At 41.5% G+C, this 20631-nt stretch overlaps 1 long non-coding RNA gene across 1 annotated transcript in view; it reads left to right on the top strand.

Annotated features, from left to right (window-relative positions):
• Positions 1-18694, top strand: part of LOC145353635 (uncharacterized) — an 81599-nt gene extending 62905 nt beyond the window's left edge. Inside the window, exon 3 of the long non-coding RNA XR_013888750.1 lies at positions 18348-18694. This is a non-coding gene — a long non-coding RNA (uncharacterized LOC145353635). The remainder of the gene's footprint in view (positions 1-18347) is intronic.
• Positions 18695-20631: the final 1937 nt, after the last annotated feature.

Genomic DNA, 20631 nt, shown 5'->3' with positions numbered 1-20631 from the left:
CATTATGTTCTGGAACCAAGTAGGGAGTAAGCTTGGAAATGTTTAATGAGACAGGATAAATTATTGACCTCATAATAAAAGATTCCCAAGGGAAATGTGAGCATAATATGATAGAACTTCACATTAAATTTGCTGGTGAGAAATGTGAGTGTAAAACTAGTGTCTTAAACTTAAATAAAGGCAATTACAAGAGTATGACAACAGAGTTGGCTAATGTAGACTAGATTACATGGTAAGACAGTGAAAAGCAGTGGTAATATTTAGAGAGATATTACATAACTCCATGGATAACTAAGGAAGTAAAAGATGGTGTCAAATTGAAAAGAAAAGACATACAATACTGCAAAGGTAAATGGTAGGTAATTGTACAAACCACCAAAGAATGACAAATAAAATATCAAGAGGGAGAAATTAGAGTTTGAGAGAAAACTAGCAAGAAACATAAAAACAGAAAATAAAAACTTCTACAAGCAAGTAAAAAAGGAAAAGAGTAGCATAAGATCTCACAGAGGATGAGATTGGTGAATTAACAATGCAAAAGAAGGGAATGGTAGAGATTTTGAGCTAGTATTTTAAATGAGTCTTCATTGCAGGAGTGTGGTGGTAATTAGGGAATCCTGTGTAAGTCTGGGTGCAGTTAGTACTATATATGGTTACCAGGAGTTGGAAGTGGATTTAAACCTTCCAACCTGTAAGATAGTTGGAACCATCTGATGTGCAAATTAAATTGGAGTATCAGATGGTTCCCAGTGCAGGCCAATTGCCTAACAGAGGTTTGACTTCCCGGGTAATTGTTACGTAATCCTTTTGTGGAAGCTTGGGTGGGGCAGTGCATCCTTGGGATACCTCCTGGAGATCAGAAATCTTGGGCCATGGGAGCATGGAGGAACTTCCTTCACTATCCCAAATAGTCTCTTCCTCCAAGAATAGTACCCGTTGAAATACTAAAAGACCTCAGTGACTTATATTCCAGCCAACAAATACAACATGGTCACAGATTATGCTGACAGTGAAAATAAAGCCTTTAATTGAAATGAAGGCTTACAGTGTGTTTAATATTGTATCACTGGGATTGCTCACATAATCACCACTAAGATTTGGATTTTCCATGGACTGGCTGCAAAAATTACTTATGCAAATGAGTTAGATAGAATAATAGTAAAATGAGATTTTAAGTCTGAAGGATGTTCTGCATTTACACTGTTCCACAAATTCTGTTTGTTTTCCATGTTGGAGGTGACAGAATATAAATGGGTCTATTGTAATATGTACACATAGAACAATTTCTACTGAGCTATGCTGTTCAAGGAGACTTTGACACCTCCATTACCAGCATGACGACTGGTAATTTAGGGCACTGTTTATATTTACTTTTTTTCTTGTTAGTGTATTCAAGCTTTAAATAATTTTAACTTTAAATTGAAAGAAGAAACAACCCTAGCCATGTTATTGTAAAGATTATTTATGAAGCAATTTAGATTATTTAATAACTTTTTAATATACAGTTAAATCTTATGTACAGCGTTCTGTGTCCTTTTCTCACACTGTTCCGTTTCATCATTATGGACAAGTCAGTCTATTTCTGGATCATTACTTTGTAAGTTTGCCCATTTCTTTATTATGCTGAATGCAGGATTCAAATCGAAAATCAGACTAAGCTGATTATTGAAAATTATAAAAGACAAATGAAGGAGTTTTTGCATGTGCAGTGGCTAAAAATCCTATGTAAGGATTTATTGATGCAATTTTCAAGTCATTATACGCTGCTATAACTTGGTGCATTAAAACAAAGGGCCGAATTACCTCAAGAAACAAGAATGAAACTCTCTTAAGATACAGATTTGAGTCATTCTGTTTGTTAAAATGGAAGAAGTGTCGTAATATCCTGTAACTGGTTCCTTTTTTTTACAGAAATATGGATTTTAATAAATCAGTTCTCATTTTGCAAATGTTTATGTCTGGGTATGTTGTGTGGAAAACTCACTGAACGCAAAATTAAACTCTGGCCACTCCAGATATTTGATGTTCTTGCATTCCTGAAGGCTGAGACCAGGAAATTTCAGTCTGAATCACAGTAGGAATGAAGGAATTATGTATGGCTATGGGCTGGGCTGGGACACAATCCTGCCTGGTTTCATCTTTTTTGGTACAGCCATTCTCTGCCATAAAAACAGGCAGTTTTTCTATTTCCTTCTATATCCCCAGCCTTTTCCGCTCCTGGGATCAAAAGACATTAAGATATAGAAGCAGAATTAGGCCATTCAGCCCATTGAGTCTGCTCCAACATTCAATCAAGGCTGATACGTTTCTCAACCACATTCTCCCCCTTTTCCCTGTAACCTTTGATTCCCTTACCAATCAAGAACCTATCTATCTCTGTCTTAAATACACTCAATGACCTGGCCTACACAGCTTTCTGTGCAATGAATTCCACAGATTCACCACCCTCTGGCTGAAGAAATTCCTCCTCATATCGGTTCTAAAGGGTCTTCACTTTACTCTGAGGCTGTGCGCTCGGATTCTAGTCTCTCCTACTAATGGAAGCATCTTCTCCATGTCCAGTCTATCCAGGTCTTTCAGTATTCTGTAAGTTGCAATGAGACTTCCCCCCCCACTCACCCCCATCCTTCTAAACGCCATTGAGTACAGACCCAGAGTCCTCAAATGCTCCTCATACATCAAGCCTTTCGTTCCCAGGATCATTCTCATGAACCTCCTCTGAACGCACGCCATTGTCAGCACATCCTTACTTAGATATGGGGCCCAGAATTACTCACAATATTCAAATGGTGGGATGATTGTGGTGATATCACTGGACCAGTAGTCCAGAGGCCCAGGTTAATTCCATCGGATACATGCAATCCAATTCCATCATGGCCCCTGGTGGCATTTAAAATTGGAATTGAAAGCTGGTGTCAATAAAAGTGACCACAAAACTATCATTGATTGTTGTAAAACACATCTGCTTCATTCATGCCATTTAGGCAAGGACATCTCCCAACCTCACCAAGTCTGGTCTATGTGTGACTCCCCCCCACCCCACAGTGATGTGGTTGATTCTTAACTGATCCTTTGAAATGGCCCAGCAAAGTCACTCAGTTCAAGAAGAATTAGAATGGGCAACAAAAGCTGGCCTTGCCAGTGTGCCCACATCCCATCAGAAGAATTTAGAAAAGAATATTATGAGGATATGTTTGGGGAGTTACCAGGGGTAACTCTGGGAATTTCACCTTTCTCTCCCTCAGAAGTTGGTGTGAATCACTTTGAGGCATTTTGAAAGGCCCCCAAACCTTACTATAGATGATCAATGATCTTATCTAGTTGCAGGATGGTTCCTTTAGATCAGCAGTTATTTTCTTTACCTTTACTGAGTTAGAGGGGATATCAAGCAGAATAGATATGGTCTACTACGCTAGACAAAACTAACTTGGAGTGGATACCATTAATGTACCCTTGCAGGTGCCCATTTTAAAACACTTGCTGAAAAAAACCGGCTCCATTACTCCAATTTTTTACACTAATTCAACACTTAGAATTTCTTTGGAATAATCGCTCTCCCCATAATGTCGTGTCAGTTTGTATGCACCCTATGGGTGATCGTGACTGCTGCCTCATGGCGCCAGGGGCCCAGTTTCAATACTGGTCTCAGGTGGCTGTGTGAAGTTTTCACGTTTTCTCCCTGTCCATGCAGATTTCCTCCACGTGCTCCAGTTTCCTCCCACACTCCAAAGATGTGCAGGTTAGGTGGATTGGCTGTGCTAAATTGCCCCTTAGTGTCCCAAGGTTAGGGTAAGTGTGGGTACAGGGACAGGCCAGTGAGTGGGTCTGGGTAAGATGCTCTGTCTGAGAGCCAGTGCAGGCTCGATGGGCCAAATGACCTCCGTCTGCACTGTAAGGATTCTATGATTGTATGAAACAAAGCAGAAAGCACAAATTTCAGGTTTACAGCATCATGCAATATTGTTAATTTGACAGGAAAATATCAGTTTTGTTATTTATAGCACTGCAAAGGATGATACTGATTGCAGCAGCTATCTCATTAACAATTCTGTACAATGCACCATACCTACTGACGATAAATTCAAATATGGGGGAAAATTCAATATATGCAAGCCAGGTTGCAAGAAAACATCGTCGCTTTCATTTTATAGTCACGGCACTCCAAAGGCTCAACAATTACCCTTGTTTCCTTTTCTTCTCCATGAGTTGAATTTGTAAATCCCAGAGTAATTTATTGAAATAAAAGGGAATGATCTGAAGTTTATTAGAAGAATTTTGGAGGGCAGTGTACGAGTGGGAGAAGCAGGATGTTGGAGGTGAAGCTCTGTCTGTCACTTGCCTGTTGCTCCTTTTGACTGTCGGGCAGCTATGTTGTTGAATGGCTTCAAAGAAAACAGATGCCCTGTTACTAGGCTGTCACGATGTTTTGCTTGTTGTATTTAAAACTTATCATTCCACTCAAATAGCCAGAAATAGTTGCAGAGTGGTTTCAAGATGATTTGTTAAAGACTGTAGCTATACAACTCTGACTTAAGTCATCCAGGCCATTTGGAGTACAGAACTCAGGAATATACAAGCAGTTATGACTTCAAATTTTATTACAAGTAATTAACATCTACCAATCGAGGCATAGGAGTTAACTCCATCCGCTCACCGCTATTGATTAAGGTTACATCATGCATACATAAGGGTATAGTATCCAATTATAACTTCTGCATGTTATATCATCAAGCAAGGATGGCTTTATCTCTGACCAATTGTGTATCAACCTCCCTTTCCAGTGTTCCTTGTTCCAAAGAGCTGCAATTGCACATCTTTCAATTGAATGGCCCTTGACTCTTATCTGGGTCTGCTTTAATCAAGACCTGTGGTTTGCACATAGCTTTCCCGTTGTGATTGAGATTCAACTTGTAGCTTATTTGATTTTAAACTTCTGTGATTATTAATCCTTTCATGCCCAAAGGTCAAACTGAAAGCCCTGGAAGACCAGCTTTGAAAAAAACAGAACTGCCAGGCTGATAGTTCTGATTTTTTTTTCTGCAGCTATGTCTCTGGCTGCTCAGGTGAACATACTCCATTCACAGTATCATGCCCCCTTAAGCCCCACCGCCTCCAACCCCCAGCACTTTGCACAATTATTATCCCTTTCTCCCAGGACCTGCACAAAATTGGATGCAACCGAACTAGCGTCCTATGCAACTTCAACATAACCTCCTTGCTCTTGTACCCTCAGCCGAGATTAAGAAAGCCTAGGATACAGTATGCTTTAGCAGGAGTAAGCATTATTTCTCAAACAAGAATGGATATACTGGCACTGTAACTGTATAGCTATTGATTTACACTTTGGAAGTTCATTTAGCCATCACTCCCATCAGAGATAAGTGAATTGTACGAAGAACAAAATAGCCCCAGCATTGTATAGAAAGACTGTTGCATCACACTGCAGGTGTACTTCTTTTTATTTATTATTGTCACAAGTAAGGCTTACATTAACACTGCAATGAAGTTACTGTGGAAATCCCCGAGTTGCCACACTCCGACACCTCTTCAGGTACACTGAGGGAGAATTTAGCATGGCCAGTGCACCAAACCAGCACATCTTTCGGACTGTGGGAGGAAAGCCACACAGACACAGAGAGAACGTGCAGGCTCCACACAGACAGTGACCCAAGGAATTGAACCAGGGTCCCTGGCACTATGAGGCAACAGTGCTAACCCACTGTGCCACCGTGGCACACTATGGGGGTGAGATCATTCTTGGACAGTGAAACAAGATTAGCCACAGTGAACTTTGGTCTTTAGAACCCACTCGATTTTCTTTTCCAGCCATACAATGGGGAAATGGTTGATATCCTATCAACCTTCCTGTTATGATTGGATGACTTTATTTGAAATCTTATATTCAAGTGGTCAGAAGGTCTAGCAGCCTTTGTATTATAAAACTTTTTCACTGAAATGTACACTCTGAATTGAGATGTATCTGTGCAAAGGAAGCATGAGTGCTTGTTACATACAATTTGGGGTGTTGTGAGAAATAAACTTTTTTTTATATTTACACTTACCAGAAAGCCCATTTTATGTCTGTTCTTATCATTCAAAGGGTCAAAGCATGTGTTTCCTAAACCATATGGGGCGGCACAGTGGTTAGCACTGCTGCTTCACAGCCCCAAGGACCTGGGTTCAATTCCCAGCTTGGGTCACTGTCTTGTGTGGAATTTGCATGATCCTCTTATGTCTGCATGGGTTTCCTCTGGGTGTTCTGGTTTTCTCCCACAGTCTGAAAGATGTGTTGGTTAGGTGCACTGACCATGCTAAATTTTCCCTCAGTGTACCTGAACAGGCGCCAGAGTGTGGCGACTCAGGGGTTTTCACACTAACTTAATTGCAGTGCTAATGTAAACCTACTTCTGACTAATAAATTAACTTTAACATATCTTATTGTAGTCAGTTAAGAGATAGGGAAAAAGGAGAAACTACCCTACACCCCTCTGGCCTGTAGGTGATAAGCGATTGAAGTACTTCTGAAGCATAATGCTGTAATGTAAGAAAAACTAACAGCCAAATTGCATACAACAAACTCCCAGAAAGAGCAATGTGATAATGGCTACATCACCTATTTCAGTACTTGAAGGATTCAATCATTATGGTGATGAAGGTGTTATTTGGGGTGTAGCTTTTTGGCTCCTTAATTTCAATATTTATGACCCTATTTTTGTTTTAAAAATGGGCAGAATGAGGTACAGTTTTCCTGAGTATATTTTAAACTCTCTTTCTAACATGTATGTGAAATAGAGAATGACTGTCTTTTCAAAGTATTTACCTAGGGATTATCACTCTTTAACATTGCTGTGATCACATTGCCAGATGTTAACCTTTTGTTACAAACATTAACACACCTGAACCATATGTTCAGCCTGCTGCTTGAAGTTCATTTTTGCATCTGGCACTGACAAGTGTTTTCTTTGTAAAACATAGAGAACAGAAAAAAAAAATTGGCCCCACAAATTCAGCAATCTCTGTTATTAAAAAAAATCCACCAGACACACATGGGAGTGATCACAGGGTTATAATCTCATCTCAGAGTTCAACTGACATTTATGTCCCATTCAACCTTTTCTTTTGAGTTTTGTGACGTCATCTGAAACCGTTGATAAGATTATTGGTTCATAAGCACTCTCAGGAATCTGTCACACTATATTTTTTGTATGATTATAACTATATAAAAATGTGATTGGGTCTAGTGGCTATGTGACTAGGAAAGACCTCCAATTGCCCTTTTTGGGCTCCTCTGTTCAAAGAATGAGCATGGTTCACTTTATGTGCTGCACGGTGGCACAGTGGTTGGCACTGCTGCCTCACAGCGCCAGGGGCCCAGGTTCGATTCCAGCCTCGAGTGACCGTGTGGAGTTTGAACATTCTCCCCATGTCTGTGTGGGTTTCCTCCAGGGGCTGTGGTTTCTTCTCACAGTCCACAGATGTGCAGGTTAGGTGAATTGGCTTTAGTAAATTGTCCCTTAGTGGGGTAAATGTGTGGGGTTAGGTGGAGGGTGAACCTGGGTATGGTGCTTTGTCAAAGGGTCAGTATGGACTGTCTGAGAAAAATGGCCTCCTTCTGCACTGTAGGGATTCAATGTTATCTCAAGATTCTAGGTGCACTAAATATAGCCTTTTTAAATTTACATTTCCCAATATTCATGACTGCACATGGCTGATTAAAAAATATCCATTGAACATATTCAAGGCAGAATGCCTCCTTGCACCTAAAGTCCAAATGTTAACTCCATCCTCACTCCTCTTGTCCAGTCTCTTCCCACCTATCTTCATGATTCCTTTGGTGTCCTACATTACATCAACAATTTCCAGTGTTCTGGTCCTAACCTCCTCCTCTTCACTATAGACGCCCAATCGCTCTGCACCTTAATCCCCCACCAGGACAGTCTCACTTCTTCCTCTCTCACCTTCACATGGTTTATCTCTGACACTTCCTTCCCTTCCTTGACCTCTCAGTCTCCATTTCTGTGTGGAGATAGAACAACAGACTGACCACCGATATTCATTACAAACCCACGACTTCTACAGCTACCTCAATTATAGCTCCTCACACCTTACTCTCTGGGAGGAATCCATCCCAATCTCTCAGTTTCTCCAGATGGGATTTTCCAGCCTCGCTCACCCTGAAACTGGAAAATCCCGCCTGAGATCAACGAACCTTTCCATGGTCCACCCCTTGCCTGATTCCCGTGGTGGGCGGAATGGAAAAATTCTGGCCTTTGTTGCTGCCGCTTCCATTCCAATGATGCTAACTTTGGAAACAGTGCTTGTGATATGTCTGCCTTTTTCCTCAGTCCAGGTTACCCTCTCCACCTCACTATAGTTGATAGGGCACTCAACCGTGTCCAACCCATCTCCTGCACTCCCTCCCCTCCCTTCCAACACCATTACAGAGACCCTCTTGTCCTTACTTTTCGCTCCACCACTTAAAGGATCATCATCTGCCATTCCTGCCAACAGCATGACGCCACCACCAAACACATCGACCCTCAACCTCCTGCCAGCATTCCCCTGGCATCACTCTCTTGGCGACACTCTGGTTCACTCCTCCGACACTCCGAAACCTTCTTCCCCTTCCCACTGCACCTTCCAATGCAATCACAGAAGGTGTAACAACTGTCCCTTTACCTCATCCATCCACACCGCCCAAAGGCGCAAACATTCCTTTCAGAGTTAAGCATCACTTCACTTGCATCTTTTTCAGCTTGGTGTATATTGTATTTGTTACTCCCCATGTGGTCTCCTCCACATTGAGGAGGCTGAGTGCAGGCTAGTTGATCATTTTAGGAATACCTTTGTTCTGCCCGTGAGCATGACCCCAATCTTCTTGTCACTTGCCATTTCAACTCAGCATCTTGCTCTCTCATGCCCACATGTCCATCCTTGGCCACTGATGCCCAATGCAAAATGGAAACAATGCTTCATCTTCTGATTAAGCACATTACATCCTTCTAAACACAACATAGAGTTCAACAACTTTAGACTATGAATGTAACTCTACATCTTAACCCCTTTTTGTTTTTTGGTTGTCTTATCTAGCCGTAACACAACCCCACCCTTTGTCCTCAAGGCCACCAACCCTCATTGTTCCATTTTGCTCCCACTACACATTATTGTTTGTTGTCCTTTATCCTGTCTTTTGCCACTATTAGCACTTTTCAGTCTTTAATGCTTCTATTAACCGCCCCGACTGTGTGTCCTTGGCACACTTTTGTCAATCTCTCCTTTGCTCCAACCAATTCCTGTCCTTCTGTTCTGCCCCATCCACATCTCCAACTATAAAATTCATTTTCTACCCCTCTTCAGTTCTGTAAAAGAGTTAATGGGCTTCCTCCCCCTCCCCTTTTTCTCTCCTGCTCCCCCCATTTCCCACCCCCCTCTCCGTCCCTCTCCCCCTTCTCTCTCTCTCTCTTCCCACTCTCTCCCTCCCTTTCCCTCTCTCCACAGAATGCTGCCAGGCCTGCTGAGTTTATCCAGCATTTTCTGTTTTAGTCCAAATGGTATATGGGTTAGGAACCCTTCGCAAGAAAAAAAATCCCTTGAGGGGGACATGATTAATTGCAACTACATGCAGGAGTGTGCTTTACCTCACCGTGAGCACAACAGCATTATTCATAGTTTATGTTGTTCCATCTGCTTGGTGCCAGACTGCATGAACGTTTGAAGGTTGCAACAAATAATTAACCTAGAATCTACAGACACAAGCAAACCATCCTGAAAAAACTGGGCTCCTCCCACCCCCCTTCAAAAAATATTTGGATAAGCACTTTGTAATTACCTCATCGAGGGCCATGAAGTGGGCCTCTTGGAGTATAAGCTCCCTGATTGAGGTGATGATTGCCTGCCCCCTGGAGAGGGTGTCTGATGGAACCATTAACACCTTCCATGCCCACTAGGCACTGCAGGGACAGGGGTGCATTATTGATCCCTATAACCACATTTTGTTTTGATGTTTTAAGTTTCCTTTCCATTTTGCTCTTTGATGTGGGTGGCTCCCTTCCTTTTGGGATCTGCCCCTTTAAATTTGTCCCTTCATTAATTTGATTTAGTTTATGTGGTTGGCCATAAAGATTGGCAATGATTGCCTTTATATATATGTATATATATATGTATATATATATATATATATATATATATATATAGAGGAGTATCAGGTCTACTGCCACTCCGGATTCTGCCTTTGTACCTCAGGAGTGGAGACAAATTTGTAAATAAAGTGAATCTTGTGAAGGGACACCAGTCTCTGAGGAGTTATTTCACACTTGAAGTATCATAACATTCAATGATTATGGGACAAGTGCGTGGAAATGGGATTAGCTCGATGTTAGTGGTAGTTATTGTCAGTGCAGATGCAATGGGCCGAAGGGCCTTTTCTGCATTTTGTATGTCTCTATGACTATCTAACTCTGTCATTCCTTCATCTGTGTGTTAAATTGGCTTCCTTTTAAATGCATATACAGTTTTCACTTCAGCTACTGCTTGTGTGAGTGAGTCCACACCCTATTACAGGCTGCATCACATATGGCTCAATCGGTAACTTTCTTGCCTCTACACTAGAACATTTGGATTCAAATCCCAGTTCTGGCCTTGAAGGCAAAAATCAAGTGCGACGCTTCAATGTGACGCTGAGCTGTTGGAGAAGCTGCTCTTAGGATGAGGTGATAAACCAAGATTCCTTCTGTGGGTGTAAAATATCACATTGAAGAAGTGCAGTGGAGTTAATCCCAGTGTCTTGTCAATATTTATCCCTCATTCAACCTCACAGAATCAGATTACCCAGTTTCTATCAAATTGCTGTTTGTGTGAGTTTTGAGAATGCAACTTGGCTGCAATGTTTCCGACATCATAACAGTACTTCAAAAGTACTTCATTGGCCAGAAAGACATCCAATGATTGTGAAAGGTGCTATATAAATGCTTAACTACCTTCTTTTTTTGTGATAGCTTGTATGCTGTGTATGATTCAAATACTCGTATTTCAAGTGGGCGGCACGATGGCACAGTGGCGAGCATTGCTGCCTCATAGCTTCAGGGACTTGCGTTCAATTCCTGGCTTGGGTCACTGTCTGTGCGGAGTTTACACATTCTCCCTGTGTCTGTGTGGGTTTCTTCCAGCTGCTCCGGTTTCCTCCCACAGTCTGAAAGGCGTGCTGGTTAGGTCCATTGACGCAAACAGGCGTCAGAATGCGACGACTGGGGAAATTTCACATTAACTTCATTGCAGGGTTAATGTAAGCCTTACTTGTGATTAATAAATTAACTTTAATTTTAGTATAGTCAGAATCATGGAATCCCTGCAGTGCAGAAGTAGGCCATTTGGACCATCTTACACAAGCCCTATCCCCATAACCCCACATATTTACCTGCTAATCCCCCTAGTCTACACATTTTGGGGACACTAAGGACAATTTAGCAGGGCCAATCCACCTAATCTGCACATCTTTCGACAATGTGAGGAAACCGGAACACCCGGAGGAAACCCACGCCACGCAGTCATGGGAAGAGTGCGCAAATTCCATCCAAGACCAGAATTGAACTTGGATCCCTGGTGTTGTGAGGCAGCAGTGCTAACCACTGTGCCACTGTGCTGCCTTCCTATAATATTAAAGTGTTATTATTATTTTCTTTAATTATATGAAATTAAGTTTCACCATGAAAATTTGTAATTCACAAAGCAAAACATTAGATTGTGAACAAGTTATTTGCTTTTACAAACCACACAGGACCATATGCATTCTCATTATTAGGTTTGGGCTGTAAACATTAGTTGGCCCAGTAAAGCTCAGATAAGTTTGTTAACTCCTTCTTGCATGTGAGAGGTAATGGAACCACATTAATGGAGTGATTGTATTGATTTATCTACTTACAGACCCAGCATATTCATTGTATCACTACGTTCCTGTCTTCTAAAGCCATTCCCAAGGTGGCAATGGTGATTTGTGTGTTGAGCAGTGTTATTTTAACTATCATTTGTCCAGCGTGTGATGGTAGAAGATTAATTTGGGTGCTGCAAAGGATAATAACCTGTCTGGTGAAGTGAGACAGCACAGGCATTTATTTCCTGACTACATTACACTCCCTTAACATTTGAGAGCAACAAGTCCATTTCGACAAAAATGACGTGATTGGAAATAAAGAACTGGAATCTGACAGGAAAAGCGCACCAGCAGCCAAAAGCTGCCACTACCAATCTAGTCTACAATGTTCTGAGAGTATGTTTACATATCTCAAATGCAGCTTCAGGTATAACAGGCTAGAATCTGCTGTAGTTCGGCATCTAATGGCATCTGCCATTAATTAGACTTAACTCTCCATCCTTACTGTGGACGGCACAGTGACACAGTGCCTCACAGCACCAGGGGCCTGAGTTCGATTCCCGACTTGACTCACCAAGGGTTTAAGTTTTATTTATTAGTCACAAGTCGCCTTACATTAACACTGCAATGAAGTGACTGTGAAAATTCCCAGCTGATTTGATTTGATTTATTATTATTGTCACGTGTATTAGCGTACAGTAAAAAGTATTGTTTCTTGTGCACTGTACATACAAAGCATACCATTCATAGAGAAGGAAATGAGAAAGTGCAGAATGTAGTGTTACAGTCTTAGCCAGGGTGTAAGATAGATGAACTTAATGCAAGAAAGGTCCATTTAAAAGTCTGACAGCAGCAGGGAAGAAGCTGTTCTTGAGCCGTTTGTTATGTGATCTCACACTTTTGTACCTTTTTCCCGACGGAAGAAGGTGGAAGAGAGAATGACTTCTGACAACGCTTGGGGTCCTTAATTATGCTGGCTGCTTTGCCAAGGCAGCGGAAAGTGTGGACAGAATCAGTGGATGGGAGGCTGATTTGTTGCCACACTCCAGCATCTGTTTGGGTGCACTGAGGGAGAATTTAGCATGGCCAATCTACCTAACCATAACATTTTTTGGATTGTGGGAGGAAATTGGAGTACCTGGAGGAAACCCATGCAGAAATGAGGAAAAGGTGCAAACCCCACACAGACAGGGAGCCAAGCTGGGAATTGAACCTGGGTCCTTGACATTGTAAGGTAGCAGTGTACCACTGTGCCACTCTGCCGCTATCTGTGCGGAGTCTGCATGTTCTACTTGTGTCTCTGTGGGTTTCCTCCGGGTGCTCCGGTTTCCTCCCAAAGTCTGAAAGATGCACTGGTTGCGTGGATTGGCCTTGCTAAATTCTCCCTCAGTGTACCTGATCAGGTGCCGGGGTGTGGCGATGAGGGAATTTTCACAGTAACTTAATTGCAGTGTTAATGTAAGCCTACATGTGAAACAAATAAATACATTCAGCTGAAAATACTTTCGGAATGCAAGCTAATAACGACCCACGAGCAAACCTGGCACCGGGTACCAAAATGAACAGCAACCAACCCTGGACAACACATCAAGTCGGGAATCCTGGACCAACCAGGTTTAAGGATTGGAAAAGAAACACATGATGGACTGAAAAGGAGGGTGCATTAAAGGAAGGAATTCAATGTCAAATCAAGAGAAAAGAAATAGAAGGGGAAGGAAGATTAACAGGGAGGGAAAAGAAACATATGGAAAGTAATATTTTTTAAATTTTCACATTTTTAAAATTTCTCCACAAAATTCAATCCTGAAGGAATGAGACTCCACACTTGGAATATTTAATTTTAAAGTTTATTTATTAGTGTCAAAAGTAAGCTTACATTAATATTGCAATGAAGTCATTGTGAAAGTCCTGTAGTTGGCACAAACCAGCACCTGTTTGGCTACACTGAGGGAGAAATTAACACAGCCAGTGCACCTAATCAGCATGTCTTTCGGGCTGTGGGAAGAAACTGGAGCATAGCAAAGGAAACCCACGCAAATGCAGGGAGAATGTGCAGACTCCACACAAACAGTGACCCAAGCCAAGAATCGAACCCGGGTCCCTGGTGCTGTGAGGCAGCAGTGCTAACCATTGTGCCACTGTACAACAAAGGTGGATCAGCAGTGACTAACACTTGGCATGCCATTAATTGTTAAGAATTGCTCGTAATGACAAGACCTGATTGTCAATGGAGGATTTAGTGGGCAATTGATGGGAAAAATCTAGCAAATTCCTTTAAAACAGGAGATAGAGGGCAAAATAGCATTTCCATGAAACTTATAGTGGAGTTCATAAGTTCATAAGATATAGGAGCAGAATTAGGCCAATCGGCCCATCAAGTCCGCTCTGCCATTCGATCATGGCTGATATGCTTCTCATCCCAATTTTCTTGCCTTCTCCCCATCAGAGTGATGCAATTGAGAGTAATATTTGGATATTCATATTCAATCACATGTCTGAACTTGCCGCACTATTTACCCATAAATATCAGTGAGCGACATTAGCCTTGCTGTTAATTTGGCTGCACGTTCTTGTGCATATTTGCACAAGCTTACTAATATAAGTGAATTACTCTTTGATGTTGTGGTTTCAGTGGTTTTAGATATTATCCAAATCAAAAATGCTGTATGCAACTTGTGTTATTTGTAGCATATTGCTCTCGCTGCTAATTCAATGATAATTAGTCTGCGAAAACATATCGTCAATAATGTTATTTTGCACAATTTGATTTTTCCTCAGTGCTTCAGTGAAATCATGTTGGTATAAAAGACCAGCATTCATCTCATAATTAAGCATGCAGTAGGATTTTGGGATGTGACTCACTGTAGCTACATATCCTGATATAACATTTTTTTAAACATAACTGCCTTGAAAGAAGGTGCTAAAATGTACAAAATAACTTATGAGAAAGGGTTGAGGAGAAAAAAGCATGAGGGATATTTAGAAAGCTGTCGGGAAGTGAGATGGAAGTTTTAGGTTAATAGAGGGAAGCGTTCCAGTGGATGAAATTATTTATTTCTTGTTCTTGATTTTTGTCAAGCCATGGTGGGAGAGTCTAGGACCAGAGGGCTTAATCTCAGAGTATGGGGTACCCATTTAAGATAGATGAGGAAGAATCTCCTCTCAGAGGGTAGTGGATCAGTGGAATTCTTTACTGCAGAGGGCTGTAGAGGCTGGATCATTAAGCACGTTCAAAGCTGAGATAGACAGACTTTTAATTAGTAAGGGAATCAAAGGAGAAGGTGGAAAAGTTGAAGATTGTCACATCAGATCAGTCATTATCTTGTTGAATAGTGGAGCAGACTCTTCTGCTCTGCACTTATCATTAGTGAACATCACCTGCAGCATCTCACCAAGACTCCTTTGACCGTACTTTTCAAACTCACAGCCTCTCCACCTAGAAGAACAAGAACAAGAACATGGAGACATCAATACCTGCAAGTTTCACACCAACCTAACCTGGGACTATTTCATAGAGTCATAGAATCCCAACAGTGCAGAAAGAGGCTATCCTGCCCATCGTGTCTGCATTGAACCTCCGAAAGAGCATCCCATCCACCCCTCCACCCAATCTACCTAACCCGCAAATCTTTGGATTGCAGGAGGAAACCGGAGCACCTGGAGGAAACCCACACAGACATGGGGACAAATGTGCAAACTTCACACAGACAGTCAACCAAAGATAGGGTCCCCAGTGCTGACCACTGTGCCATCACACTACCCTGCAGTGATGAAATAGAACCATAGAATCCCTGCAGTGCAGAAAGAAGCCATTTGGCCCATCATGTCCACTCTGATCCCACCCAGACCCTCCCCTCCACCCTATCCCTGTAACCCTGCACATTTTACAATGGCTAATCCAACTAACTTACACATCTTCGGACACCAGGGGATAATTTAGCATAGCCAATCCAGCTAACCAACACATCTTTGGATTGTGGGAGGAAACTAGAGCACCCTGAGGAAACCCAAGCAGACACAAGGCAAACGTGCAAACTCCACACAGACAGTCACCCAGGACTGGAATTGAACCCGGTTCTCTGGTACTGTGAGGCAGCAGTGCTAACCAGTGTGCAACTATGCCATCTCTGCTTCTTCACTACCACCAGGTCAAAATCCTGGATTCCTTCCCTCATAGCACTCTGACTGTACCTACACCATTTGGACTCAGCGGTTCAAGAAGGTAACTTAAGGACAATTAGGGAAGGTAAAAAATGATGACCTTAACAGGGACACCTGATCCTATGAAAGAATAAAAAAGAAAAGTCATACTGGGTTGTAGACTCTATGGGCTGGACAGGATATTTGATGCAGCCCTCATGCACCTGTTTTATACTCTAAGAGGCAACTGCTGCCCCTTGTGGCAGGACAGCCTCCCAGTTCTACTTTTTCCTCTTCATGTGCCAAAATTAAAATTGGAGGTTATCCACCTAATCACCAACTCTGAACATGTCTAATGGAATTAATGAATTAATCTCTAAGGCAACCTCTCCTGTGTAATTCAAGAAAACACAATAGCAAGCATATTCCTATGATCATAGTGCCTGTTAATTATTACTATTAATGGCTCTCTGAAATCAATCCTACTGTCAACCATGGCCCAGGAGAACCTGCCTGGCATTTTAAAATCACTTTGGATGGGGTCCTATTAACATCGGAAGACCCTGATTTGCATATATTCATGAGGGTCCTTTCTGCTTCCTAGTGGCACTGTAGACGCTTAAAAAAGAACACATGGTTACTATGGCAGCAGGGAGGAATTGAGTTGGGAATGGGGCAGTAAGTCTCCCTCACAACAATTTTAATTGCATACTCATCCCATTCCTGCCTGAGAAGGTTACAATTTCCCCCATAACTCTCCAAGCTAGGATGAAGGCTAAAGGGAAAAGTCTGTAATAAAAAAGATCAAGGCAACACCTCAATTTTTTTTTCCAAATTCTGAATCAACAAACACATCACAAGGCAAGGAAGGAATTTTAAGCTATGATGTACTGGCATAGATTAAAGCTGAAGCAATTTTGAAGTGGTAGTTGCAATTGTTTGTTTCAAGTTTGGATTTAATCTTCTTGATTTTTGCTGTCTTTTCAGATTGCCTGCATGAGATAAACATGAAGAAAAGAGCTTCCCAAAGGAAGCATGCAAGGACAACATTTGGGGGGAGAAAAAATCAGGCGGGATTTTACAGCCTCGCTCATCCCGAAACAGTAAAATCCTGCCCGAGATCAATGGACCTTTCCATGGTCCACCTCTTGCCTTCGATTCCTGTGGCGGGCGGGACAGCAAAACTCCTGCCATGGTATCACATTTTTCTGGACAACACTTAATGGCCTAAATTCTATTCCAGGATTTGAGAATATAAAGATTAATCCTTCTGGATCTCCTCTATTTTGGCTTCACAGAAGAACTATGAAGTCCAGCCCCCAAATTGTCCTGTTTCTTTAACTGCTCTTGGTATAGATGAACTGTAAATTCAAAAACAGCAGAAGGTTTCTTATATAAAGGCAAAATGCTATGGATAATGAAGGGTCCTCCTGACTCGAAACATTGGCTCAGATACCGTCAGACCTGCTGAGATTTTCCAGCGTCTTCTGCTTTTGTTTGGCAAGGTTTCTTTGGTCTGGATGACTCATCCTGAATCAATCATGGGTCAGGATGGAGAAAAAGAACAAAACAACCTACCTCCAGAAATCCCAACTACCCTTTGATCCCACCTGCAAGAAAGGAACGCCCAGAGGCTTCTTTAGTAGAACATAATAACTTTATTTATAAGGTTACACCCTGAGCTGCACGCTAGCAGCTAGTCCGTTGTACATTCTACAGCTAAAGAAACTCTCCTTTCCCATCCCCGGAGAGATTCACTGCTCTAGGTCTTGATCAGTTGTACACACCATGTAACTCTTACTTGGTAAGGTTGTTCTCCAAGGGAAACTCACCACACTGCCCATGGCCATCTGGTTTCAGGGGTATTGGGAACAAACAGTGGTATCATGTTGTTCAGGGAACTGCTGCATTTGAATGGCCAGGTGGAAACAGAGTGGACAGTCAACAACGTTTTACCCAAGCCTCATTCAACGGGTTTCATCTGGTCTACACCTACAGGAGATGCTGGCCAAACTCTTATTTCCCAAGAAAGATATGGCAATCTTGGGATGTGTTAAAGAGGAGTGAGGCCTGTTTGTCCCCCTTCCTATCAATTAACGTCTGGGCAAAACATTCTGGACGCAAAAGCTACATTATAAGCATGATAACGGAAGATTTATTTAATATATCCGGCGTTAGATAAGAGTTTCCCAAAGTAAGCATGAATGATAATGCTTGATGTGTAAAACATAATCTTGTTAGTGACTGTTTGCAGCAGTCAGAACTACTCTTGACTTAGAATCAAAAATGTGAATGTAAGTCCCTTTCCAGGATTTAAAAACATAATGTTTAATTCTTCCAGATTTCCTTCACTTAGACGTCATAGAGGAGCGACATATGATGGTCCAGAGAGGATGTGGAGCCGGATTTTCTGACCTCACCTGGAGCTGGGATTCTCCAGTCCCACTGCAGTGAATGGAGATTTGACTGAGTGCCAAATTCTCCATTCTCGCTGACAGAGGGGCATGAATGGCCGGACAATTCCGGCTAAGATCTCCATAATGCAGAAAGTACTACTGTTGAGACGAATGAATGCTGATATTCTCCTACTGTTCTTTTCATACAGGAAATATTGTTTTTAATTAGGTTAATACGGTGGTAAACTGAAATAGCCAACAGTATATTTTCAATTGAGTATACGTAAAGCTAAAAATCTAGTGGCCGTTTTTTTGGATGCTAAAGGGCACTTAAACTTCCATTTGGGAGGGCAGGAATGCATGAGTGAGAAGCCCACTGCCTGACACTGGTGTTGTCAAAATAAAAGGTGCCAATGCCAGCATTCAGCCTCCTGCATGTGCTGTTAAGTGATTTGACATCTTTCTTGACATCTTAATAAAGTTGATTTGCTCTGAGGCAGCCAACTTGCCAATCTTTCTCATCTTTCCTGTTCCGTTTCATTATGAAGGGGAGGGTGATCTCTCAGAGATCAAGCACTCAACCTCTCAAAGACCAGTACCTCCCTTTCATAATCTATTAATAAGTATGTGAGAAATATTACAATCTGCCGGCAGCCATTTTTAGTGGTTAAATCAAAATAACTACCTGAAACTCTTTCTTTAAAAATAAACAAGTAACACTTTATTTTATCTAACAGTGAACAGGTTAACCAAACTATTAACAAACCAAACAAAATACTAGTCCAATGGAAAGCTGTTTGGATAATAACAATTCCCACTAATTAATGAAAAGAAAATAGAATTTTTAGTCACACTCAAAGGTTTGTCACCTTCCTGAATATTCTTTCTTCTTTGCTGATTTCTCCTGTGTTCCATTGATCTGTTCTTCAGAGATCAAATAAGATGAGGCTTTCTCTTAAGACATAAAATGTGGCTGTTACACTGACTGAGAGCAGTCTTTGTGTGTCTCTAGCTGTGAGCTGTGGCAGGCTGCTGGCAGAAGCAGTGGCTGTCTTTACTAGCAGTTTTCTGGAGCTGGGAACGGTTTTATATTCCTATGTCATAGCAAAATTCACACAATCTGATTGGTTTACAGGTTATCAAAATGCCAAATGCAAATTTGATAGGCTGCTACAATTCAAATGCCTTTTTAACTTAAAATTCAAACACCTTCTGATTCAAATGCTTAAAGCCTGTTACCAAATCAACCCTGTTGTTTTTGCCTTATACATTCTTTCAATCTATACTGGATGCTTTCAGTCTATATTGGATGCACCTGCAGCTCCTCAGCACAAAAGAAAAATGAAACCACTTTTTAGACAGACAATTTTACAACTCTTAGTATTTATACAATTTTTAAGCAGTTTTATAGACACTAACTTCACAATACTTTTAGTGTTGGCATGTGCGCTGCTATTGTCCGCCTGATCATGTTTGTGTCAGTAATTGTGCGTAACAATCATTGTGATGTTACATTTTTCCTGTATTTATGGTGCAGCTACCAATGTCAGATTGATCCTGGAATCATGCTAGGCCCCACTTCTGGATTTTCTGCTACTTCATCCTTTGTGCTCAGTGCTCACTAAAATTGCAATGTAAATGCTCCCTTAGTTGGACCAAATGTCAGAAAACACAAAACCTAACTTGCATTTGAATTGAGGGTTACACTTGTGTTTAAAAAAAACACTAAAACCTAAAAATTATTGTGCACATTGTTATCAGGTAAGGCCAGTAACAAACCATTTTCTATATCTGCTGTTTTAAGAGCGGTGTGAACTCACTTTAAAGGGTTAATATCTCTGTTACCATAGAAGATAGGAGGGAAAAAATTCAACTTAACCAAGAAAAATGAGATGTTGTAGGTCAGTACATCAGGGCGAATCTGCCCACCACAGGGTGTGTAGCGGGTGGAGGAGTGGACCATGGAAAGATCCATTGACCCCAGGTGGGATTTTCCAGATTTTGGGGCGAGCACAGCTGGAAAATCCCGCCCTATGTGTATTTAAACTATAAGTGCAGATTTGATTAGTTTAGCTTTGTGTATTTGTTTATCGTGGATAGTTGAGAGCCTATGCTAACTACTTTTCACAGTTATTATCTGGCTTTTAGATTTTGCATGTTTGGAGAATTAGTATTGATTGAGGGTCATTAAACTAACACAGACTGAGTAAATATTTGTCATGATCGCTG

Source organism: Carcharhinus amblyrhynchos, chromosome 16 (genome assembly GCF_965287045.1).
Source record: "Carcharhinus amblyrhynchos chromosome 16, sCarAmb.v2.hapA, whole genome shotgun sequence".
NCBI classification, from domain to species: Eukaryota; Metazoa; Chordata; class Chondrichthyes; order Carcharhiniformes; family Carcharhinidae; genus Carcharhinus; species Carcharhinus amblyrhynchos.
Note: the sequence above shows the minus strand (reverse complement) of the source record. Positions and strands in the feature narration are given on the sequence as shown.